The sequence below is a fragment of the Syngnathus acus genome, chromosome 12 (assembly GCF_901709675.1).
Source record: "Syngnathus acus chromosome 12, fSynAcu1.2, whole genome shotgun sequence".
In the NCBI taxonomy this organism is placed as follows: Eukaryota; Metazoa; Chordata; class Actinopteri; order Syngnathiformes; family Syngnathidae; genus Syngnathus; species Syngnathus acus.
In genome coordinates this window covers 11321230-11346722 of record NC_051097.1, presented here as the reverse complement: position 1 = coordinate 11346722, position 25493 = coordinate 11321230, and the positions used below count along the sequence as shown (strand labels likewise).

Below are 25493 nucleotides of genomic sequence, written 5' to 3'. Positions count from 1 at the left end.
CACCCGCGTGGAGGCACCGTCACCGGCCAACTGCTCCACAAAGGAGACCTGACGCGCACACACACACACACACACACTGTACATGCGCACACAGAGAAGTCGAGTGTGTTTATTGCAGACATCGGGCGTGGCAGCTTCACAGCTTTTCTCAGTGTCATTTGAATATTTGACATGATTATGATATTATATTTGAAATGAACTGAAAATGAATTCTTAATTGGTCAAATATTTCTGCTTTTGTACGTGTCACTGTCTTGTGAGCAGGACGAGCCTCTTTCACACTTCCTGTCAAAGAAACTACCCTCTGAATCCTTCTTGAAATCAATTAATTGAATTCAATATAGATTCATTTGTTATTATTATTATATTGTTTATTATTTTTTATTAATTGATAAAGGATTGGCGAGAAATCAAATGTTCACTCGCACAACGGCGCAAACACCCCTTTCTACAATTCGACTGCACTTTGCGCCGTGCACAAAAATAGGAACACTTTACGTAACACACAATGCGTTATTTAGTCGCCGGACTTTAAATCACTTAAAAGGGGACTGGCAAAATTGGTCCAGTGAATGGGTGCAAAGTGCGACTTTATTGACGGTGACGCCGGTGTCAGATTTATCGGCTGCCGCTCAGCTGCAAAGTGTTGCTCACGCGCAGGCTCCACCCCCCCCCCCTCCCCCGAGATGGACGGGAGATTTACCGGCCCGGCAGCCGCCACGCTAACAGCGCTTCGGCCATTATGTCCTTCATTAACCGAGCTGCTGAGAGAGAGAGTGAGATTTATTCCGCTGCTCTCGGGTCAAGCGGGTTACAGTTCCTCTCGTCGACTGCCGGGGCTCTGTGTTGACTTTGAGGGCATGGGATGGGGAGGGGGGGAGCCGTCGCAGGGGCGGGATAAATTCAGCTGGATCGATAGCAGCGTTTGGTCGCATTGATCTGCTCACCCCGCCCCAAAAGGTCGCGACCCTGCCGTTACTCACTCGTCCGAGCTGCGTAAAACGCCCGTCCGCTTGTGTGCGGGAAAGGTCAGGTGATGTCATCACTGGGGACAGGAAGTGACTCTTTAGCCCGTACAAGCTGATTTTTTTTTTTTCTTATTGTGGAGTGGCCTTACAATTTCTTTTTTGCGGTGTCGTGTTTATTGCCGTCCTTCCGGAGGGGCGAGGGGTAAACGTGAACGAGCCGAGGATTGCGCGTAATGAGGCTTCCGTCTTCGGAATCTCATGGATCGGGGTCACGGGTCGAGCTGGGATATATGGGAGAGAAATGGATATGACGGCGTGTAATGGCATTATGGGCTATTTTTAAGCCGTGCTCTCGCTTGACAAACGCATTTACACCAGCCAGTAGTTCCATTTGAAAGCGGACCCCGAGCAAATCAATTCAAGTTCCGGATGGGCCGCAGCAACGGAGCCATGCGTTTTTGACTCTGAAACTTTTCCTTATCGACTCATTACTGTCTAGTTCTGTGTCGTCTGGCCGTTGTGGACGTTTTAGTCGTTTACTGGCCACATGCGGCTAAATACAAACGTACGAGTTGGCCTAATTGGCCTGGCAGCAGTTAACAAGTTGACTTTCCGTAGCGTTTCAATCGCACGATGCATCCCATCGAGCGCTAACAAGCCGCTGACCAGCGCACGGCACAACTGCTGTGTGTTTGAACCAGCCAGCGCAATTTTTTTTTCTTTTCATGAACATCTGCTGATTATACACAGCAGTGCTTTTGCATGAGGCCTTCACGTATAAAAATGTCTGTTGGAAACCTGCTGTGCTTAAATGATTGCTTGACGTATTTCCTTTTTTTTTCTACTCTGCTAGATATTTCTCTGACAAATCTTTCCTTTTCAAAGTCTGTATTTGGTTACGTGCTGAGTTTTTGGTGTTCCCAATGGCTTCTGATCTTAAAAGTCACAGAGAAGGTCTCGCCAAAATAGCAGGCTAGCTTTAGCGCCGCTGTAAACGTAAACATGTTAGTAGCTTGCAAACGCCCCATCGCAGCGCAGCGGGTCAGCACCTTGACCTCCTTTCAAGGAACTTTCCCACAGCTTTCAGAGTCAGGGAGGCAGCGTGGGCGGGCGGAGGCGCGTCCGGAGCTTAGCCCCTGAGCCGCGAGATGATGATGATGATGATGATGATGATGCGCGGCTCCAGACTGCGGCGCAGGCAGGCAGGCATGGCATGCAGGCTCGGCCTCTCCTCCGCTGCACCGCCTGCCTGTGTAGCCGTTAATGTAAACACGATCGATACGTTTGTTGGGAGCGCCGCGCGGCTAAAAGGCAAGACGTGCAACTACTGGGCCGTAAGATTGAAATCTTGCACACTCACCCTTGCATATCGCCGCTATGAAGCTGAAGCAGCTCCAAGCGGACGCCTGCGTGTGAGCAAAGTTACACTGACGCAAGATGGCCGTGCTTTTGTCGTCTGTTTGTCATCGCGGCAGGCAGTAAACAGAAAGAGCTGCCACGGAAGTCACACGCTCGCTCGCTCGCTCTTTACATTTGTTTGCTCTTCCGACCATCTGTCGCCCGCCGCACTTTGGCCGGAGAGATCAACTCATCAAAGCTAATAAGCTATGCTAATAAATTGTTGTTAGCACACCTGCCGGTTGAATCAATGTAAATCTTCAAGAGAACTCATTTTTATTAGCAAGTGTACAGAGACGCTAACCACTCACTGTCGACATGCTATTGATTGATTGATTGAATATTTATTGATCCCCAGGGGTGGGGAAATTAGCGTTGATCTTATCCATCTTTGTGCTTAGCTTCTCCTTTTGAAGACGTTAATTGACACGAGGCCGGCCGGCCGGCCGGCGACCAGCGCGTCGAGTCAGCGTTGCGGTTCGATGCTATCCGAGGCATTAGCGCGCACCACTCAGCGGCCGCCGTAGAAGCCGTGAGAGAATGATCGGAAGGGAGAGAGAGCGGCCCAAAACGACGGTGACTGTAGCAGCTTGTGACTCGCCGTTAGCGTTAAGTAATTTGGACTTCATTTATCGCCCTGATATCGTTGGCTGCGCACACACTCGCACGGTGCTTCCCTCCAGAGTCACTAGATCATTGTCGCATTAGCTGCCGATTTCCCTGCAGGCACTTGCGGTGCCCCGTGTGAGTGACTGTGTGTGGGCAAGCGGTGACCTCACACACACGAATGCAGTCACAGGAACGTGCTGAGAAGCGACATCATGAGAAGATAGAAATGAGCCCCGTCGTATTCTGCCAAAACACAATCGGCGATGAGTAAAGTCTTTGCTGGAACTTTTTTTTGTCTTTCCCTTGTCGTTCTGCCTAAAGGCTAGCGGTGATTGGGCGAGCTAGCCAAAGCTAGCAACATGAAGTCCTTTTGGTCCATCATGGTTTTTGGCAAGCGTCTGACGCTAGGTAGTGGCTTTTCTTCTCCTCTTCCTTCTTCTTGGAAACGTGCGGCGAGTGTTTGATGGCGAGGCTTCTTCAATCTTTGCAGCCTGCCATGTGTGTTTGTGTCAAAACAAATCAAGCTGAGACAATCTCGCAGATATCCGGCAAAGCGTGTCTTCTTCCAAGGAGGAAACGACGGGAGTTGTTTGCGGGGGATACCAAATGTATCGTGCTTTCTATTCACAGCTTGTGATCATGCCCCTTTTTTTTTTTTTTACTACACCTTTTCCTTAACATCTTGCTGTTATGTATCAAGCACACCGACACGCTTCCCCCAACATGGGTGGAAACTTTCTGATTGAGCAGAAAGGTTCCCGCTTCTGATGCCTTCCTTTTTGTTCGTCGGGCATCAGGGGAAGGCTTCTCATCCGTTGATCGCTCGCTGTACGATCAGCAGTCACATGACGCTCAAAAAGAGCCGCTTAAAATTCACCCCCCTGCGCACACTCGTCAATCAACGCGAACGACATCAGAGGCGAGTTTTGCCGGGGATCAGTGGCTGCCAGAAAATTCCCCAAGCCCGCCACCGTACCAGGAAGGTCACTTTGCCGCTGGCGCTCTTTTCCTTTCCGCCGGATGGGAGAAAAAAGGTTGCGTGGGAGCGGCCAGCGGGCCGGCGTTCCTGACTAATGAGCGGCAGGAAGACGAGGTGAAAAAGCGGCCGCCATATTAGCCTCGCTCGATTGTGCGGGCGCGACATCATTAGCCGGCTTTCTGGTCGCCAAATATCTTCTCCCGCTTTCTTGCGTTTTTCTGATCAAAAGCCGCATTTGCGCCTCGCCTTTGTAGCCTTCAAGGAAAAAAACGTTGCGACTGACCCACGTGTGTTGACTGTCTTTTCTTCTTTTTTTTTGGCGGGCACGGCGCACCTCTTTTCTGCTCCTCGGCTAATAACCCCGCGAGGCGACGTCGCGACAAAGCCCGGCACCGAGCGAGCCGCTAATAAGCAGCCGGCTCACACGCCAATTGGTGTGTGAGCCTCAAAGAAATCAATGAGAACACATCCAGGCGTGAGCCGCAACAAGCTCGTGACCATCGCGCGGCCCTGCTGGGCTCTTTCTTCTATTTTTTTTTTTCCCATAACAAAACATGATAAGACGAGCCTGGTGATAAAACTAGTTAGAATTTACAGAACATTTTTGCTGCTGTTAGGGATAAAAAGCCCCGTGTACTGTTATGATGTGCTAGATTTCACATGGTCTCGTTTTCACGTGATGAGTTATCTCGTTAAAATGTGAGTTTGACTTGTGCGTTGCATCGCTCGCAACTTCTGTTTTCAAGACGAAAACATGAACATCTCATTCTAATTGACATGTTTTCTTCTACATTTAACGTCCTTGCGAAAATGTCTGACAAGGACATTGTTATGAAATTCAGGACTTGTTTCCTGCTGTGCCGAAGCTCGTCGTTCTTTGAGACAGCTGGATTCTCCTTGGGACCCCTGAGCCCATTTTTGTGACATCGCCTTGAAAGAGGTGTACTGAAAAAGCGTGTCATGGCGAAATCAACTTCTCCAGGAGCTAACGGTAGACGGGCTGACGTGGGACGTGTCAAAGAAAAAAGCCAAAATTTGGCTTGAATCGTAGCTGCAGCCGGCGGGGGTGTCTTTTGATGCCCATCGACTCGGCATTGGCTCGCCTTCTCTTAAACGGCCCGCAGAGCGGCGCCCACGCCGCGTTGTTTTCCCGCCGATGTGAACCCTTCCGCCGAGGCTTTCATCAGTGCGACTTGTAGCCGCGCCACAAGTTTGCCTTTGAATTCGACGGGGGCCCCGCGACACCAGGGGTTCCCAAATGGTGGCGTGCGCACCCCTGCGGGTGTCCACTGATCATGTTTTGCCTTTGCAGTCAACCCCCGTTTGGCCTGTGGGATATCTTCGAGACCCGTCCTCAAAACGTTTGTAAGAAAGAGAAACCATTAAAAAACATAAGCGCTAGCAAGCTACGGCTGTGAGGCTTAGTAACTAGCAAACAGGATACATTCGAGACCGGTCCATAAAACTTTTGTAACACGGAGAAACCATTCAAAAACATAAGCGCAAGTAAGCTACGACTGTGAGCCTTAGTAGCTAGGAAATGAAGCCGGCCGGCTAAGCTAATAAGGAGAACTATTTCGCTATGCTGCTTTCTTTGCTAGCAATCTTGTTATGCTAATGTGAGGCCTGGTAAAATTCTGTGGGGCTACCAAGTTAAGCCAGCTGAGCTAGTGGCAGCGGTGAAAACTCCATTTATTGCCGGGATACATTCCAGACTCGACGACAATAGTTAAAAACATTTGTGAGGAGAATAAAAGCAGCGGCGGCACAAATACAGCGGGGGGAACGCCGTGAAAAAAGATGGAAAGACGCGGCTCGGCTTTCGTGTTCTCGTTGCTGCGGCAAACGCGAGCGGGCTGCCGTTACTCAGCCCGCATTGACTGGAGCTCATTTGTCAACGCTCCGCAGTCCGGCTTTTAATAAAGTCACGGGGTGGAAGGTGCGGGAGAATTAGGCGACCGTTGGCTGCAGGCGGCCGCTCGCCGCTTTGCTGTCACAGGCGCGCGTCAACTTGCTCAATCACCCCGGCGACACAAAGACGCCGACGTTTAAATCCCAAATGAGTTTCTGGCCACGGACTCACTCGCTCACGTCCAAATGTCTGATGAAAGTCTGATTTATGGCCGAGCGGGCAAATGGCACGTGATTGTTTCTTGTTGCCGTATTAGACCGGACCGGTTCTTTGGACATCACGCCGTTGCTGCGTTTACACTGCTGCTCCGAGTGCACCGTTCTGATGTAATGCTTGTATCCCTAACCCATTTATTTGATGAAAAGTTAGAAAAGTCCTGATGGAAAGTCAATCACGAGAGTATATCCAGAAATAAAACAACAAGGGTCTTTCAAGCGCTTAACATTCCTCTTCCTTCATCTCGCCGTTCAAATTTAATTGGCAGTATCAACGATCCAATCGGAACGGCGATATTAGGCTAGCTTGCCGGCCGGGAAATTGACAGTGGCGAGATTCTCTCGTAAAGTTTGTCTTTGGTTGCTGGGCTGTATCCGCCCGTTGCTTACCGTACTGTACTCTCATTTCCCCCCCCCCGCGCGCCTGCCGCCGCCGCCGCCTCATTAAGGGTCCTGACTTTGCTGTATATCTGCCACGGTATGATCATTAGGACGCGCGGGGGGAATCAATCCCGCCGGCCGGTGCATTTACGTTGCGCTCGCACCACCATCAAATGACCTTGATGACTGGAGTTGAGAGGCCGCTGAGATAAGACAAGAACGCAACTTTGGCACGTTTTCTTTTTTTTTGCCTGCTTGCTTACCCGCTTTGGATTTTGGGCTGTCCGTTTTCATTTGAAAGTAAGATGTCTGCGTCCGAGGTTTTTGTTTACTTGCGCGTGGACGTTTTAACAAATACATCTCTTTTTTTTGCAGCCGTCGTACAATGGCGAGTTCGGCGCGTCCGATCGACGGCAACGTATCGGCTCCGTTCCGAGCGGCTTAATTAAGCGCCAGAAGGCGATACGAGTTAATTAAAAAGAATTCCCGGCTACGGCGGCTCGGGCCGGCCAAGCGACACCGGGGGAGCGGCGGGCAGCGGCGCACCCTGGGCCCGGCTCGCGCCTAATTAGCGGCGCAGTCCAAATGTTTCAGCTCAAATTAACATGCCGCTCTTTCGGCCCGCCCGCTAATTGACGAGCCTCGTCCGAGGGCGCCGCGGCTCAACGGCGCCATGCGCGGAATGTTTAACCGTTGTGTAATTAGAGGGAGTCAAAAACATAAAAACAGCTTGTTTTGTGCCGGACTTAAGTGGATTTGCGCCGCCGTGTCATCCCGTGACCCAAGCAGGTGGGAACGTGGAAAGGGTCGCGGAGGGCGAGCGCGCTAAATATCCCATAATCCGTCGGGACTCCAGGACAGCCGCATAACGAACGCGTTCGGACCCGACCTAATAATCCCGACGAATATCGAGGAGGCGTCGGCCAAAGTCACTTTGTTGAATAACATCAAAGCCGCCAGAGAGCTACGAAATCAAAGGTGCTACTAGCCGCTAACTGCACACAGTAGTTGTAGTTTTATTCCTCCCTAAGATGCAACGGTGACGAAAAACGGCGCTCCGAAACCCGAGAGGGCGAAGCATCATTCAATACGAAATCCCAAATTGTTCTCAGTCTTTGCGCGTTTTCACTCGCGTATTACGAAACCATAAACGCACATGACGCTGGGCATCTCACTGCTGTCCTCAGCATTTTGTGGCAGAACATGGTACTGCACCGAATGCTCCCTCCTAACTCTGAAGTTGTACTTGCCTGTACCAAAGCATGAAAAAGGAACAAAGGCGTCTCTTAGTTTCACAACTGGGCTTGTATGTTCCACCCAGCTGTCACTCGATGATCTGACACATACGAGAGAGAGAGAAAAAAAAAAAACGCCATTGTGTCCGTGCTGTGATAATAAAAGCACAAGCGTGAAAGCGCGCGCGCACACACACACACACACACACACACTGAGAGGAGAAGGGAGCCCCCCTTTCCTGACACATGAAAGCCGACACAGAGTCGAGCAGGCCCGGTGGACCTCGGGGAGCTCTAATGGCCTTGTAGAGTGCAGTCAGGGGGAGTGAGGGTGAAGAGCAGAGCAAGGTGAACCAACGCAGGCGCGCGCACGCCGCACGCAGGCACACAGCGCTGCGAAAGCCGAGAGAAAACGCCTCAACTAAGAGAAAAAAACCCCCGAATTGACACAGCCGAGGCGCTGCAGTGCGAGAGTGAAGCACGGCGTCCTGACGAAGCCAGCCGCTGTTTCTAAAAGGAGCTGAACATGAATTATGCACGTTCCTCCTCCTCCTCACATGAGGGGCTTCTTCCTCTTCCTGCTGCACCAAAGCAGCTGCTTTCTCCTCATCCTTGGAGCAACTTGAAATCCAGCGGCGGCAAGTTGAATAGCCCCGCCATCGCCTTGCAGTGGGAGAAAAAAAAAACAAGATGATTCAGAAAAATGGTGACGTCAAATTTGTAAAACTTTGTGATGTAAAATGGAGCAAACATTGCAATTTAGCTTTCAAGTTCAGCTAGCCTTTTGGCCAGCGGCATAAAAGTGTGTTTGCACTAGCAGCATCCCTGACCCATCTTACCGACACCCGATCTCCATCACTTTAGCTTCATGTTCCTCACACACACACACACACACACACACACACACACACACACACACACACGGGCGGGTTGGCCTGCGGTGCTCGGGTGCTATCGGATTCTCATAAGCAGGTGAAAGAAGAGAAGCGGAAGTTGAATGTTTTGTCATCCTCGGCCCGTCGGGCTTGCGGTGCAGGAACGGGCGACCTTCAAATTGTTTTTCTTGCTGTGTTCAAGAGCAAGAAGGAGAAAAGAGGGAATCTAATGTGGCACGTGTGCTCGCTCGCTCGCTTGCTCGCTTGCTGATCTTCCCATTTGGACAGTGGTGACCAAGTGCAAAGACGTCCGCTTCCATTTCCGACTCCCGAGACAGCCGCAAGGTCACCTCCCTCCTGACCGCTCGGGTGGGAAGTCACCAGCGGGCCATTTTCACGGAAGAAAAGCTGGGCCCCGGCGGGACGCCTGCAAAGTGGCGCCGTGGCGTCCTTGTCAGCCGCGAATCCGCTGCTACTTAACGGCACCCAATTACATGTTCCCTCGACCTTCTCTGGCTAACCTCCGGAATACCTGTAGAAGTGACGAGTTGATCCCCCCCAGGCTTGGTGTGAAGTCCATCATTGAAAAACGGACAAAAAAATGAAACATTGTTTATTTAAACAGCAAAACGTTGAAGTGCAATTTCACCCAATGAGAGTTTGTTAGCGTCATGCTAACATAGTATAATGGCAAAAGCTATAGACAGGCTAACAGAAGCGTTGGACCTCCTGCCTTACCTCATCACCTATTTTTCTTTTTTTTTTTTTACCCCGCCCTTTTTTTTGGTGTAAATTGTGAAGCTTGAGGCGATTAAAAGGGAGATTACATACAGTGGGATTACGCCGACCTCCATATCGTGAGGCCTCGGGGACGAGATGAAAGTGTACGCCGGGTCAAGAAGGGAGGGAGGCAGGCTGATGATGTCTTGAAGGCGGGAACATTGCGGTTAGCAAAAGCATCCGTAGCCTCAAAAAAAACTTTCAGCATCATCGTCTCCGGGAAGGCAAACGATCCGGAAATGTTGAATGGAAGGTATAAAAAGCCAAAGAAGAAGCAAAACGCAATTTTCAACTCTTTCGATTGGTCAATCTATCTATTTTTTTGTTTCCTCGCAAACACCCCCGTGAACTCCTCGAGCTGGTTTTCCGCAGTTACCAGGAATGCTGAGGCGGCCTTTTCCGCCAGCGCTTAGCCTTAAGTGCAACCAACAAGGCGGCGAAACGACCACAGGAAATGCACGGCGCCCGTCAGCAGGATTAGCGCTGACTGTCATCGCTCATCGCACACTACTCAACAGCATTTTTTTTTTTTCTTTTTGTGAACCATCGTAGGATTAGTTGTGAACATTCAAACGGGACATATGGGAGCCTCGGCCAATAATGAGCAGAGATGAGAGGAAGCGCAAACCCGCAGTCGGGTGCGGCCGCGTTGAAAGGACGACGGATGCTAATTATCGTCCCGGGAAGATGAACGTGAAGCAGAAAATAAAGTCGCATATGTCCGCGTCTTTGCTAACTTTGATATGTAAATGTTCCGACAGTCCGCACGCCATCGACGAGGAACCTGTCATGTTTTTTTTCTTGACATGGCAACCGTTGCACAAGTGCCACGTTGCGCCGAGAACAGATTGATCGTGTTGTGAGAAGAATGCACGCCAAGGAAGGCTCGGAGTGCGCCGCGTCATTCGATCACACTTAGCGCGTTGCTGTCGGCGCGTCCCCACGCCACGTCTCTCCCTAAAAACTTGGGCCGGGTCAACTAACTTCAAATGTGCTTGCTCACGCCGGGAGCATCTCTCAGCAAACTCACGGCCTCATGCATATTCAAGGCGACAGCAGCCGGCACGGTCCGGATCCACCTTATTGCCGCCGCCGCCGCATTGCTCACCGGCGGCGGACGCTCCCCCCCTCCCACTCCCTCTTTTGCATTGGCCACGATAGCTGTGTGTCACCCGTCCATTGTCAGCAGTTAGTGCGCTTTGTCCTGATTAGCATACAATTAGGATTGACCCGCCGCCCCTGGGATCTCACGGAGGGTGGCGAGGGGGGGTATTGATGGAGGGCTTTTGCAGCCTGACACGGCGGCCGGCGTTTGTGCTGACGCGGGCAGCGGGACGTCGGCGAGGTCTTTGCGGGGCCAAAGTGCGCCAAAGCGATATTGACACTGCCAGGAGAGACTTGTCTCTTGAGCCGCGATGACTTAATGAGGGAAAAGTTGGAGGAATGAGATGGAAAACAATTACGCCTTGACTTTGACCACTTTTATTCCATCCCCGAGCAAGATCGTAACTCTACTTAAAAAGTGGACTTTCGCCTCATTCAGTGCCTGATATTAACTGTGAATGAATTCAAATGTCATTCCGAAAATGGTTCATGATTTGTTTGTTGTGTTTTGAAAGGACCCTCGGCCGCTCCGATGAGTCTAAAATGGCCATTTCCAAGCAAGATAGCTGACCTGTGTCTTTTCAGGTAAGTCATATTTTGTGAAAGAGAGCTGAATTTTCCAAATGTGCTCACATTTGACTGAGAGCTGACGAGCCACATGCTGCTTCACTACAATATTACGCTCACCTCTTTCCGAGCCACATGCTGCTTCACTACAATATTACGCTCACCTCTTTCCATCACTGCAGTAGTTGCATATGCAGATTTATAAATTCATAATCTCCTCCGATATGAATCTTCCTCTTCGTCCTCATTCTCTCGTATGCGTCCGCCGCTTAATCGGAAGCACGCATCGATAGTACGCAAGTCCGAAATCCCCTCGCGTGCCTTTTGATGCATTGACGCGCTATCGATGGAAGCGGGACGGCCCGGCCGGTGACAAATTAAAATGTCAGGCGTGGCAAAGGTGAGGCCGCACTCTCCCGGCGGCGTCCTTAAGGCGCGCTGACAGGCCATCGGCGCAACGATCGCTTGGGGGGGAGAGAAAGCGCTGACTCCTCCCGTGAGCAAGGACGCCGGCACGCCAGGCGAGGGGAAAAGTTGCGGATCGACTGTGACACAAAGTAAATGAAAGGCTTCCAATCAAGGGATTTGTCATGGCGCCGGCCGATGCCTCATTTGCATTTGGGACCGAAAGTGCACACCAAGTGTTTGCTGTGCGTGGCTGGTGTCAAAACTGCAGCCCGGGGGCCACATTTGGCCCAAGATCTCATTTGATGTGGCCCGCCAACAGAGATGAAATGGATTTGTTGACAACAAAAAGCACAGAAATAACTTTAATACTGCGCCTGGAAAGGTGCGCTAGTTCTCAGAATTTTCCACATTGGGGCAGCTCCATTGTGCCACTTCTGTACCCTGAAGAAGTCTTTTGAGGAATGGCTCTTGCAATATTAAGCGCCCATCCAGTCGTCCTCCATTTGTGCACCGCCGTGCATTTTGCACACTTTGATCATTAGCTTAGCATCCGTCAGCACACGCCCCCAATTTGGCCGCAAAGAATGGCGCGATGTGGCAATTTCTGCAAATGCCGGCGAGGCGAGCGGGCGGGCGGGCGGGCGGGGGGGGGGTTGACGAACGAGGCCGGTAATGACTCGTCTGCCATCGTTCACCCAAATCAGTCACACAAATGGCTTGTAAACAAAGGCAAAAGTGCTTTATGACTTGTACCTGACAAAGGATTCCAAATGAATTATGATGGCTCTCTAATCAAATACGGGGAAATGGAAAAAAAAAAAAAAAACAAGCTAAGGGCCAGATCTGGCCTTTTGGCCCCGCCCCCCAGTTGTGGAGCGACGGACGCGGTCCTACCTCAAACCTCAGGGGGGTTCTGGGCGGGAACACGATAAGCGGCAAAGGACAGGCGAGGGAGCGGGAGATTTGCTTAGCAGCCCAACCTGTCACTTCCCGCGTCTTCGTCCTCAAACAGTCCGCGGCTTGTTTTCCGAGCGCTTCCCCGCCGCCCCAAAGTCGGAATGTCTCTCCAGCTGACAAAGATAACAAGTTGAAGCGCGCAACGCGCCCGGCCGGCCTCCCTGCTTTCAGACCATCTTTCCCCTAAGCGAGACATCGCAATTGTGTGTGATTCGCTTCTTAAAAAAAAAAGAACACACGTGACTCAATATCTGGAAAGTGTTCTGGTCGAAATTCAGATTTAGCCTGAACCAATGAATGAAGATGCCTGCTAACCCTGAAATCGAAAGGTTGTCCGAGCCCAAGTCCACCCTCTTTAGCCCCGCCCCCTCCCCCCATCCAACCCTCATTTGTTTGTGGCTAGTGTGCACACTGGCGAGGAGGAGCAGCGAGCCGGCTCGTGATAATTGGGACAGAAGATCGGGGTCGGGAAGAATAGTGGAGGGGGGGGGGGGCTACGCGGGGAGGCCTCCCAGCCCTCCGGTGGCTCGCTCCGCTTAATGATGCGTCTCCCTCGTAATTAGCAGACGGTAATTAACGCTGGCATCACCTGGGTCTCTGCGGGTCACGTTCTTTCTCTGCTTTTTGCTTCACGCTTGGCCGCGAGCACTTTGGTCCCGGCGGCCTCGCTCCGACGGCCCCCACTGCCCCCTTTCACGCCGTCGACTTGGCTAATAAAAGCTCTCTTGCCATATGGGTGGGCGCACATTGTTCGCATTCATGTTTGCAAAGCGCACGACAAGTTTTGGGGGGGGGGGGGAGGGCTTCGCAATAAACACGTTACGAGATAAAAAACGAATTCAGATGATTTTTGTGTGCGGTTGCTCCATATTGCGGCGTTGGGTGGATGTGAAATAAACGAGCATCCGCCGCATTTCCATATTCCTTTGATGGAGGTCTGATCAGGAGACGCTGCGCTTGCTTTACTTTATTATTAATCCAATTCCAGTGCGACCTTGCGGCGGCCGTATCGATCCACACTCCGTGGAACATGGCCGCCTATCAAGGTGAGAGAGAGAGGGGGAGGGAGGGAGGGAGGGGGAGGCCAGGTGTGTGCTGAGTCGTGCATTAAAGACAAGGATGAGGAAGGGAGCAAACGCGAGCAGGATCGCCAGGTGTGAGGCAGAGAGGCGCATCCTCTTCCTCTGACCTCATTTGGGCGCCCCTCCCTGCTGGCATCGCCCTCTTCTGGTCCAAAGCAGTTAACACTCATGAATGTTTTTTTTGTTGTTGTTGTATCTAATCCAATTCCCTTCAGAATTGTCTGAACTTCTGCTTTTGTATCCAGTGGTAGAGACGGTTCTGAGTCAGTCTGCAAAATCCCCACCGTAGGCCCAGCGAGCAAATGAAAGTTGACGGCGGGACATTTGCCGCGTGACGTCTGGCGCGGCATCCGTCAGCCCCCGCTTGACGCCGACGGGCCGGCTAATGCGTACGCGCGAGGGTTAACGGCCATCGATCGTCCGCCGTTAATCACCGCGCTTTGCGATTACCCGGCGGGCCGCTATCGATGCGCTATTGATCGCCGCATGTGAGCTCACTGTCGTTTAGCACCTAGCCGCCGCAATCTTGTCACCGCGACCCCTCCGAGGTGTCGGCGCGGCTCCCGGGTGGCAAATGAGCGCCGGCCGGCGTTTGATGGAGGCGCAATTAAGGCAAAGAAAGAGACGGCAGCTTGGAGGCCAAGTTCAATATGGATGTGGTCCTTTCCTCTCTTGCTCCTCTACAATGTCAGAGAGGCGAGATGCTTTGTTTGTTGACCCACTTGTCGTTAGCTTTGTTGCTAACTAGCGAGCATTTGAAGTGAGTTGGACACGTGTTGCGACGCGGCCTCTGACGCTTTGACGACATTGCGGCCGATGTCAAGAAGATGCACCGCAAGTCGTTCATATGTCATAAGCCGGGCCCGGCACGTGAAACCCGCACGCAAAATGCCGACTCTTGCACGCTCGCGCCGCGCTGCGCTACAATCTCCAAAATGGAGTCATCAGTGGCTAAAATTGTTTGTGTTACGTGGGACCGACCGCTGTTGTCGTCTGGGCTCGCAACAAAAGACGAGCACGCTTTTGCTCCAGCGGGGTGAAGAAAAAGGCAAACAAGGTCAGCGTAGCATTAAGTCACCTTTTATTTGGCCGCCATCATCCCGGATGCCCGCCACTTGTAACGCGTATTCATCAATTCCACCCCCTCAACCTTAAGATGAGAGGGAGCCCTTGCGGTCCCACAAGAAGCCCCCCCCCCTCCCATTCCTTAGCGAAGGGTGATGAAACACTCAAGAAAGTTGTATCACAAGAGTGGATCCCACTTCTCTCGCCGCACATCACCCCCACCCCCCTCCGACTAACCCCCTAACTCCCCCAGCGGCTGCCGCTCGCCGCAGTGTTGGGTTTAACCCGTCCACCCATTTTCTTCAAGCCTCATTACACACGCGCACAGAGTTTCCACCAGCAGCTGCATGCTCAATAGCCTTAAAACGAGGGGAAAAAAAATCATGATGGCTCTCATTAGCAGTCTCATGCTGGTAATGTGGAGATTAAAAAGACACCGCACCCATGTGTGCACATGCGTTCCTTTGTGTGTGTGTGTGTGTGTGCGTGGACTTGGGGCATTGTTAAAATCTTCCTTGTGGCAATGACGCGTGTCTTTACTAGCCAAAGTAGCAATATTGCCGCATTTACCTGAATAAAAGTGACTTGGTTATTTACGGAGACTTAACCTATTTTAAAAAAAAAAAAAGGAATCTTTGTGGATTTCACTTGGAAAAAGGACAAAAAGCTTAGAAAGAGCATGACGTGAATTAGGCCTAGAAAAGAAAGAAACTCTGCGTGAGGTCACAGACGCACCAGTTTTGGGATTTTTCTTCTTTTTTTGTAACGTGAACCATCAGCAGCGTCGTGTCATGGCGGCCGTTAGATGCAGTGACGCAGAGTCATGGGCTGGCCTCTTTCTTTTCCTGCACATTCCATCCTTCTCCTGCTTTTCCATGGAGACTGTGAAGTGCTAAAAGCTAGTAGTCGGCTCCGTGTTGCCAAAGAGGTTTTGAAAAAAAGGGGACTCGACTGCTTGGCCGTAAGATAAGAAAACAATATCGTATATTCGACAACAGCTATTATTAAAAATGGGTCGCATGAAGTCCTGCTCAGACATGGAGACCACCTACGCTACGCTGTATGTCTGTCTGTCCTTGTAAAATTAAAAACGTGGCCGCTCTGAATTGATTGGACGGACGGATGGCGTGATGAGCCGGCATTGGACTCCTTTTGAGGAACCGGGACCCTTGATCACGTTTAACCATCTGAGTCGGAGGTGGGCAAACTTTTGACTTTTAAAACGGGAAGACAGGCCAGAGAATAAAAAATAAAAAAAAGTTCCTCATACGTTGCTTCTGTATTGAGCGATTATGAAATAGATGTTAAATGTATGTGTATCAATTCAGAAATGTTCTTGAAAATACATTTCAATGTTTGAAATTTTAGGGGTAACATGATAGATGGCTCGGTCACCTTGGCAAAAGCGGTCACCCGCCCCACCCCGCCCCGCCGCCTTTCATCTACGACGAGGCTTCAAAATGGAGGCAGCTGTCAAAGCGCGTCAATGAAATTCCGTGTCTAATGAAGCGCAAGCGTTTTATGATGCGTGGAAGCGTCGCGAGCAGCCACCGACAATCGCGCGTGTGTCATTACGCCCCGATTCAAATGACTTGCATCATCTCAGAGGAGAATGATCCCAGCTCTCTGGTGGTTTGAACAAGAGGAGCCCGTTGACGATCATTAGCCGGCCCTCAGATCTCGTCCGTGACGTGGAAAAGAAAAGAAAAAAAACTCCAGGGGAATTTGACACTTTCCAAAAAGTCCAAATACTCAAATTTACATGAAGGGAGTCAGAGTAGCTAGTCTCATTAGCTTCGCGTAGCATGAGCATTTGGCTGTTGCCGCAGTGATAACATTATGTTAGCGCTGTCGCTCTACATTAGCGTATGTTAGCATTTTGCCCGGCTAATCTCAGCAGCTAGCCGTTAACTCGTCTGGCCTGTGCCACGGATCCTAATTTGTCTTCACGTCACTAGCAAATGGTATTCAGGATGTTTCCCTCTATGCTTGTCGTCCGAAATGTTTTTCTGGCATGCGAGTAATCCCGTCGCTGTGTAGGTAAAAAAAATAAAATAGAAGAGATGGCGGTACTCGGTGCGCTAGCAAACAACGCTATCAAAGGAGCGCTTCAAAGCCGCGCATCCTCGTCTCCCGGGTAATTTGCCATCCCGCATTCTTCCCACTTCAAAGCGCCGCTGTGTGTTGGAATGCTGCAAGTGGGAGTAGTGTTAGAAAGGGCGGGGCGGGGGGGAGGAAAGCCGAGTGGCGTCGGTGAGCGATACCAATGTGGGATTCCTGTAATAAATGCTGACATCGAGCCCGTTTGATATGGGAAGAGTTTGATTTGTTATCGCTTTTGAGCGTCTTTGCCGCGTCCTTCAGAGAGAGGCCGGCCGACCGGCCGACCGATGATTTCACTGCTATGCTTGAAGATGACTGTGAATCTTTGGCTCTTACATCATAAAAAGGAGAAAAGAAAGTCCACCAGAGAATGTCCCCGAGACATGGCGATCCATCCGCCTTTGAGTTTGTTACAAGACAATAAAAGTATTAGCACTTTCCATACGATGACGCTAACACGCTCACGGCGAATTTCGGAAAATCAGTGGAGCCACACATGGAGACAGATCTGAATTTCATCATTTCAATGGCACTGCTGGATGTACAGAAACACACACACACACACAGGCCACAAACTTCCTCGGTGCAACTCAGCAAATGTGGCAGACGAGGTTTAATTTTCTGACCCCCCCCCCTTCCCACACACACTCATGCTAACCCCCCCAGCCTCTCTGCACCACCTTGAAGCGCTGCGCTACGCCACCGCCCCTGCTCATGCATTTTTCATCAGCGCCACGGCATTCCCGCCCGCCCGGGCCACCGCCGCGGACCGCTATTGATTGGCGATTAAGCCATCAGAGTGCCATAAAAAGGTTCATATTTTAAAGCTGCTGCAGTTTATAAGAGTTTTTTTTCTGGCTGGGGATTATGAATGTTTGATGTCATACCTTTCCTTCACGTTTGCTGACGACGGCAAAGGTCGAGGGTCGCAAGGCCTTAGTGAAGGCTCAGCCTTAATTGTGGACACACAATGTGCAGGCTCATCTGATTCCCGCTGACTGATGGTCGTCTTGACACAACAACGGAGGACCTCATTTCTAGCAGCTTTACTTTCTTGTTCACAGTCACAGTTTGACTGAGAAAGCCTCGTCGGAATATTAGTGGAAAATATGTCTATGAGTATTGTTTGCCGCTTTTGTTTGTATGTGTTGTTGGAAGCTTTTTAATCTTGGAAGTGAGATGATATCATTGATGTTACCACTTTGAATATTGACGATGAATTGCGTGTGCAAAGATCAATGGCAGGAGCGTGTGCTTTTCACATTTTCCTATACACACACACACACACACAGACGAGTCGCACACCCCGCTTTAATGCTCGTGTCATCATATGCGGCTCGAACGTGTGCGGAAACGGCAAACTGAATTGAAACAAACGCCGGAGAACGCAACTTTTGTCAAAGATCAAAGTTTAGATTTGCAGGCGTTACGCTCCGTTGATCATGTCGCAGCCATTGCTTGCAATCAGTAACCGCCGTAAAAGTCAATAAAAGTGACCAGCCGCTATATTGCAATTTTGATCTTTTTTTGCAGGGGGTAGCGTAATACCACATTGTGCCACAACATGTCCGGAAGCACTGAGCCGCTACTGAAAGCGAGATTTGGATTGCGCTGCACAATATAGCAACATTTTCAGTGAAAAGGAACATTTTCAAAGAAATGAATTATCAATTTAGAATGACGGATTGGATCATGAAAAAAATCAAATTCACCAAAGGATTAAAACTGAAAATGCTGCAGACTTTGCCTTTTGAATCTAAAGATGGCCGACGATCATGTAACTTCCAAAATTGTACGAGTCTACAAAAGCATTGGTGCTGTCCGTCAACAGAAAACCGACATGATTTTGTCACTTTAATTGGTGCTGACGGCGCCTTTAATCTTTGATGACCCGCTGTGGAGGCGAAGGCCTTCCCGTCCCGCTAAAAATAGATGGGAGGGTCACCACCACTGTTTGTTTGCCAGGAAGACTCTGACTTGTTTTGTTCCTTTTAGTTTGAAAGAAAAAATGTCAGGAGCCAAATTAATCCACACAGTGACCTTTAGAAGTTTTATGGCAAAGTCAAATTTTCTGTAATTTTGCTTGATAAATCGTTGAAGGATTTGGATGTCGCCAAACGGCTCTCACCACAGCGCTTTTATTTCAAAGGCAACACGGCCGGCCCTAACGAGCTTACCATGGCTCCCGCTCATTAAGCGCGAGCTTTGCGCTCGTGTCATAAATGTGCGCAGTTATCTTTTTATTGAAACAATACGACGACGGCCTTTTCAAGATGGGCTTGGCGGGACCATCCGGTGGTGTTTAGCCTTCCCGATCCACGCCACGCCCCTTCGGCGAGCGCTCCGTTGACGTCCCACCGCTACCTGTCAGATTGGATTTGGGAGCAGGTGATCCGAGGCCTGCCCGCCGCTTTCACGCTCCAGTTGGCAGCTTCCTGCGGGGACAACCGTTGCCGGGGAGAAAAAAAAACCCACATCACCTGAGTGATGTCACACTTGGCGACGTGCCGCCGGATTACCGGCAGATGAACGATCGTCGAGCGTTCCCAGACGGCGCGGCCTTGAACGCACCGTTGGGCCGCTTTTTTCCCATCAGCCTGCCTGAAGTGAAGGTATTAAAAAAAACAAAAAAAAAACGCCTTGTCATTGATCGAGACGCTTCCTGCCATAACCAAAATAGCGTCGGCATTGATCTAAATAAGGAAGACTCATTGATCCTTGTGAAGGACGACACCTGAAGAGGCCGATGCAAAATAGGAACAGTAACCGCCTTTTATTGCGGCGAGAGGAAAGGAATGTTTTGCCAAATCAACTGGCTCACCCTTTCCATTTTTTTACACCGCACAACCAAGCGGTTTTTGTGAGCTTCCTTCGTTAGGGAATCAATTTGTACAAAAAGCGCAGACGTCAGCGAGTCAGGCAGGGCAAAAGGTTCCCCGTCCTTTGGGAGTAAAGCTTAAAAGCAAAACTACGCATTTGCCGCTTCAGGTCAGCTGTCAATAATCCAACTAAACCCGGGTGGCTGAATTTGTCGGAGCGCCGCTTAGGACCTGACTAGCTCCATGCTAACAAATAGTCCAATGCGTCCATCGCTACTAAATTCACGTGTGTGGGCTGCAACAAACAAACAAGCAAACAAACCAAAGTGTCCTTGAAGACAGATTTGATAAAAGCATGTCAAGATGTGCAAAAAGCAAAGAAACGCCACCTGCGAGAGAGCCATTTACAAATGTACCCGGCCGGCCGGGCACAACGTGTTAGTGCGCTAGCAGGGGCTTCGGCGGAGCAGCCCAAAGGGAGCCCATGTTTTCGTTTGCCCGTGGCTTAACGAGCGGCCAGTAAAGCGGCGACTCGTTAGCGTTTGCGTCAGGCAGTTTTCTTCAGTATGGTGTGAACGGAATCTCTCGTTTGGGGTGCGCATCTTTGTTCCCTCGTCTCTTCCTCCGCTTCATGTCAAGGCGCCCGGCCCCCGCTGCGCTTGCCTCCGAACCGGCGCCCGCCCACCTACGCCGCCGCCGCCGCCACATGCCCTGCGCCAGTTTGTCCCTCATTATCGGTCCTTACGGCACCCAAAGCGACCTTCCCACCCAGCATGGTGTCATGGCGGCAGCCTCATTATCTCGGCAGACGACGCGGGGCATTGTGGGACTTCAGACCTTCCCGGGAGGCTGCGCTTAAATCGGCCAAAGTCAAAATCGTAATTATTATGCTGTGGGAGGTGTGGGGAAACTAGTCAAGTACACATGCACTCGTTTAATGCGCGGGGGGGGGGGGGCATTCTGGACACGTTTAAACTTGTGCATCCGTTCTCACTTTCCCTCAAGTCATAGTTTTCAAATTTTTGTGGGTTTTAGTGGATCGGAGCAATTTTGGATGCCAATTTTGTTTGGTGTCGTGCCGCCAGATTTTTCTGGTCAAATCTGACGTTGATTATTCAGGAAACTTGTGTACGTACAGCAAAGTAAGAAAACATTTTTTTTTACCAAGTGTACCAGGATTGAAAATAAATAAATAAATTCAAGACTCACCAATCGGCAACTGTCGCTCACATCGCCTCCATCTTGGCGGGCCTCGCGTTGGGCTCTTCACCCACGTGAATCATCCCGCCAATATTCCCGCCGTCCTCCTCCTCGTGCACACTTTGGTGCCACCGTAGGGCCCGATATTTTTATTTTTTTCTTGTCGAAAGAGGAGGAGGAGGAGGAGAGACGGAGGGTGAAGTCGTCAGTCCCGGGAGACAGATGGCGCGGGGGGCCGCGGGCTGGCCGGGCTCCATGTGCTGCAGCGGGTAACCGGCGGCCCAGGGTGGGACGTGGGCGGCGCTCGGATCCTCGACGCCGCAGTATTCCTCAGGCGCAGGAGTCCGCTTCCCCCGCCAATCTGTTCCTTGCGTCTCTGCTCCGCACACACACGCACACGCACACGTATACGTCACGTAACATACACTTTGGGGCTGGCTGGCGATTGCGCCAGCGCCTCCTGAACAAAATTAGCCCGCCCGCCAGGTTGGCCGGTGCCAGCTGACGTGTTTTTTCGGTTACTCAACAGTTTGTCTCATTTCCACGCAATGTGCCGCGCACACATGCTGTACCCGCTAATGGCCGCCGCGTACGAGTCATCGGCGCATCTGACGGCGCCACCTGTTGAGGGCCGAGCAGGTAGACGGCACGTCTTTTTGTCACTGACGGCGGCGGCGCAAATGTCGTCATACCCGCGCCCCGTATGGCGCCTTTTGAATTCTCCATTTCTTTTACGGACATCTGTTGAGGAGCAGCTGTTGGAAGCTTTACAATCATCCTGCCTGTGAACCCGTCACTTGGGTTGGGTTACACACCAAAAAAGAAAAAATGGAGGCCACATGTTAGCATTAAGCTAGTGGAGCGTGATACGTGAAATATTCATGTCGTAGTCAGCGTGCCAGGTCATTTGTCACGCTGCTCGCGGTGACACAAAAGTTCAAACAACACGGATGCTTTTGTTGACTGGTGGCAGGCAGCACGGCGCCCTAGTGGATAGCTTGTCTGTCCCGCGGTGCTGAGGAATCAAAATCATTCAATATGCGCTCGCGCGGGTGCAAAAGTGTGTGTGTGTGTGTGTGTATCTTGGTGCATTGTGTGTCATTTTGTCAATGGACGGACGGCAGTGTGTGTTATTGTGCGTGTGGAATTGTTTTCCCCCCTTAAACAATTGTCATCTTTTTCTAAGCGCTAAATCCACCCAATGGCTGGCAAAATGCGCCTTTGGTTGCCTGTAGAGAGTTGCGGGAAAGACACAAAACATAAAAAGCATACAAAATGTGTTGCTGCGCCCCCCCCCCCCCTTTTTATTGCTCTCTCTGTGTGAATCTTCCAGCAACAGATGGCCGATGGCGAAATCAGCAACACGTTTATTTTCTTCCGACGCTTATTTTCACAAAATGTGTCTCAATTGGACATCCGCGCACGCACGCACACACACATGCACACGTTTCAGTGGCATCCGGATGTTTGTTTTGTAATCTTACATCACTCGGCATTCCACAAGGTGGGCTCCGTGTCAAGTTGAGGCCCATTGAAGGCCTTAGTCAGGTCCCATGTTCACGTTTTATTTGTTTTCTTGAAGTCCAGAGGCAAGTCAGTTAGTGTCGTGCCTTCGGTGTAGTACCGCTTTGTGCCACCACATGCCTGGGCAGCACTGAGCTGGCTTCATTTCCACACCTTGTTTTAAGCCACACTCTCTCCATCCATATTTCTTGTCAGAAACGTTCCTTTCCTCCTCCATATTTGGGGAAATTTGCGTCTGGTCAACGAGCCTTTCGGGAGGAGAAGGAAGGAGTGCGTTGCATGCTGGTCAATGATGTGGATCTTATTGATTTCCAGTTTCCTGACAAGTGTTCAGTGATTTCCTGTCCCGGCCAGAAATATTGGCCTTGTTAATCCATCGGCGCGCCACTGTGTGTGTGTGTGTGTGTGTGTGTGTGTGTGTGTGTGTGTGTGTGTGTGTGTGTGTGTGTGTGTGTGTGTGTGTGTGTGTGTGTGCGTGCGTGCGTGCGCGCATGTGTGTGCATGCAGGGTCAACGCAAACGGGATGCCAATAAGGCTGTGCTAATCAATGCCTGCTTAATCAGCTATTCAGCTTGGAGTGGACAGGCAAGAGAAAGAGAGAGGGATGGAGAGAGAGAGAGCGAGCGAGTTCATGAGAAAGTGCAGCGCTTTGTGAACATCTCGCTGCTCCTCTCGCTCGCTGAATGCACATTCACGCTCCCTCCGTGAGGCCGAAAAGGAAGAATCTTTTAATTGACCCTCAAGGGAGAAATTCGCTTTTATTTATTTGATTAAATTTGCATACATGTAAACACACACGCTCGGGGATATTCAGTACATGCAGAAGGAAGCACTTTTGGGCATGTAAACTTGTTTTGCTATTTTTCTCTTGTTATATAAAAAAAAAGTCTTTCCCACTGTCACTATTGTTAATGTTTGTATTATTATTGTTTCTATTTTTATTACTGTGAAATGAGCCCATTTACCAAAACGACCTTTGAGAACCGATCTGCTCTTTCGCGACTCGCAAAGAAGGTTGCGACTCAATCGGTCTGGTGCCGCCTTTAAAAAATGACTCGGTACTCCAAGTGGACAGGCCAAAGAGGAAGGAATGCAGCATGAAAAAAAAAAAACCCAGACGTCATAAACAATCCAAACGGTCAGAAAGTGGACTTGCTAGCTTTGCATCCAAATTGTCATCAAATCAACGTCGGCATTTTGTCGTTTGTCAAAGCCGGCTTACTTTTTCCCCCCCCCAAGTTATTTGAGTGATCTTTGTGGCTTTCTCTTTCTTTCCCAACAAATTCACCCGGAGGGAGGCCTGCGCTCGCGTTTGGCTAAAGCCGAGCTGCTGTCACTAGAACGCGCGGCGGCAGCGGTGGCGGCGGCTCTAATGATGATGAAGATGATGATGAGGAAGAAAAAAAAAAAAGAACATGACTGACTTTGAGCCCTTTGAAGCATTTCAGAAATCCAGAAAAAAAAAGATGCATTTCCAAGTATGTCTTCAGGTGGAGAAGATGATGATGATGGTGGCGGGATTTCTTTGGTGTGCAGAAGTTTATTTAGATTTTCATGCGAACGGGCTTTTAACATGCGCGTCAGCCCGTACGCGTCCGTCCGTCCGTCCGTCTGTCAGGCGCGCTTTGATGTCGCACCGCCGCTCGCCCATCATTAAGAGCTGGCACGTCCAAAGATGACTGACGCCTCCCTTTTTTTTTTTTTTTCTCATCATCAGGAGAATCCAGAGGAATTTCACTCCTTATCTTATTGAAGAGCCCATCAGTCTTATTTTGTTTTGTTTTTTTAGACGCCATTTTGGAATTGTGAGCAGTCACGAGGTCCATGTCAACCAAAATTTGCATTTTGAGCGACGGGAAGATAAAATCAACAGTGAGCCCTTGAGTATTCACACCGTGCATGAGCACTACTTTTATCTAAAGCGGACCTTGAAGATTTTAATGAATTATTCTTGAGGTGGGCTGACTTGAGCTTGATTGAAATTGTTTTTTCTTAAAAATGCAGCCGCCTCCATCGTAGAGTCTAAAGTGGACTGGCAGTTTTTTTTTTTTTTTGGGTGCTGGCTGTAATATATATATATTTTTTTTTATGTTGCTGAAAATGGCAGCCCATGAGCTGGGCGTGATGAGACGTAATGTGGGTAATGTATGCCTGTCACCGAGCGGCAAACGCAAGCCGGCTGAATACGAACGAGACATTAAAAATTCTTTTTGATTGCACACTGCAGATTCTCGCCTGGGGGGATTTTTTTTTTTTTTTTTCTCGCCTTTAAGCTAATGTGCTGTACACAGGCACACAGTTTAACAAATAGTCCTCCCCCGGAACGACGTTGGCCCCATCGGTGCTTTTCTTGCCGCCGCTTGTAATCCTTCCCGACAAATCCCAAGCAGCGCATCCACCCCGAGGCTGGGCGGGGCTACAAAGGCAATTATTGGCATTATTAATCTGTGTTTACAGTGGGGGGGGGGGGGCTGTTCTGCGTGGCGTTAGGTCTCGTCAGGCTCGTCGTGAAGAAAGTGACCTTGAGGACGGCCGCTCGGCCGCCTTTTACTCATGCAGATGGGGAGACTTTCGGGAATACTAATGTTGGTCAGGGCAACATCTTAGGCCTGCTTGCAGCTCTCTTTTTCTTTTTTTCTTCCTCCCCAGAAGGAAGGTTGCGTTTGAAAGCGTCCACCCTCTCATCTCGGCTTCTCGTCTGAAAAGCTCATTAGGAGGCTGCGGATCAAAGAGCGGGCCGCTTGGCCTTTGAACTGGGCCGCACTGACAGGCGAGCTGAGCGACTTTCCACGCTCTCGCGGGCGGGCAGCCTGCCGCGGGCGGCGCAACGCTCGCCTTCAACGGCAAGCGCCGTGAACATTTCACTCTGCCTCACATTGTGCTTTGTTTGCCAAGTTTGCATCGAAAGTGGGCAAGCTTAGGAATGTTTTTTTCAAATCACCAAGAGTGGGCCCGATTCCAGTCCTCGGGGCCAGGTGGACCGCAATCGGTGACCCCTCGCTTCTCTTTAAACACCATTGATTGGATTCTAGGGGCGGGGCTTAACTGTGTACAGAGACTTGCGACAGGGCTATATCTCGTTTGATTCGGAGAACAGCTATTTAACAAAATGGTCCATTTTTCTCCCCAAATGGCCTTTTACATTGAAGCAAATGGCGCACTGATGCTCACGTCACAGGCGAGTGAGCAAGAAATGAACATGACCCGCATGTGCGTGTGCGGGCGTTTCATTGGCCAATTTGTCTGGTGGCCAATTAAAAGAAGCTTAATATACACGACCGTGCCTGGCAAGAGGGGCCGCTAACTAGGTTA

At 50.4% G+C, this 25493-nt stretch overlaps 1 long non-coding RNA gene across 1 annotated transcript; it reads right to left on the bottom strand.

Moving 5' to 3' along the window:
- Positions 1-18142: 18142 nt before the first annotated feature.
- On the bottom strand, positions 18143-21056 carry LOC119131277. Its single transcript, XR_005099624.1, has 2 exons — positions 20667-21056; positions 18143-19073 (listed from the first exon to the last, which is right to left on the bottom strand). It is a non-coding gene; the product is annotated as an uncharacterized LOC119131277 (long non-coding RNA).
- Between the last annotated feature and the right edge of the window lie 4437 nt (positions 21057-25493).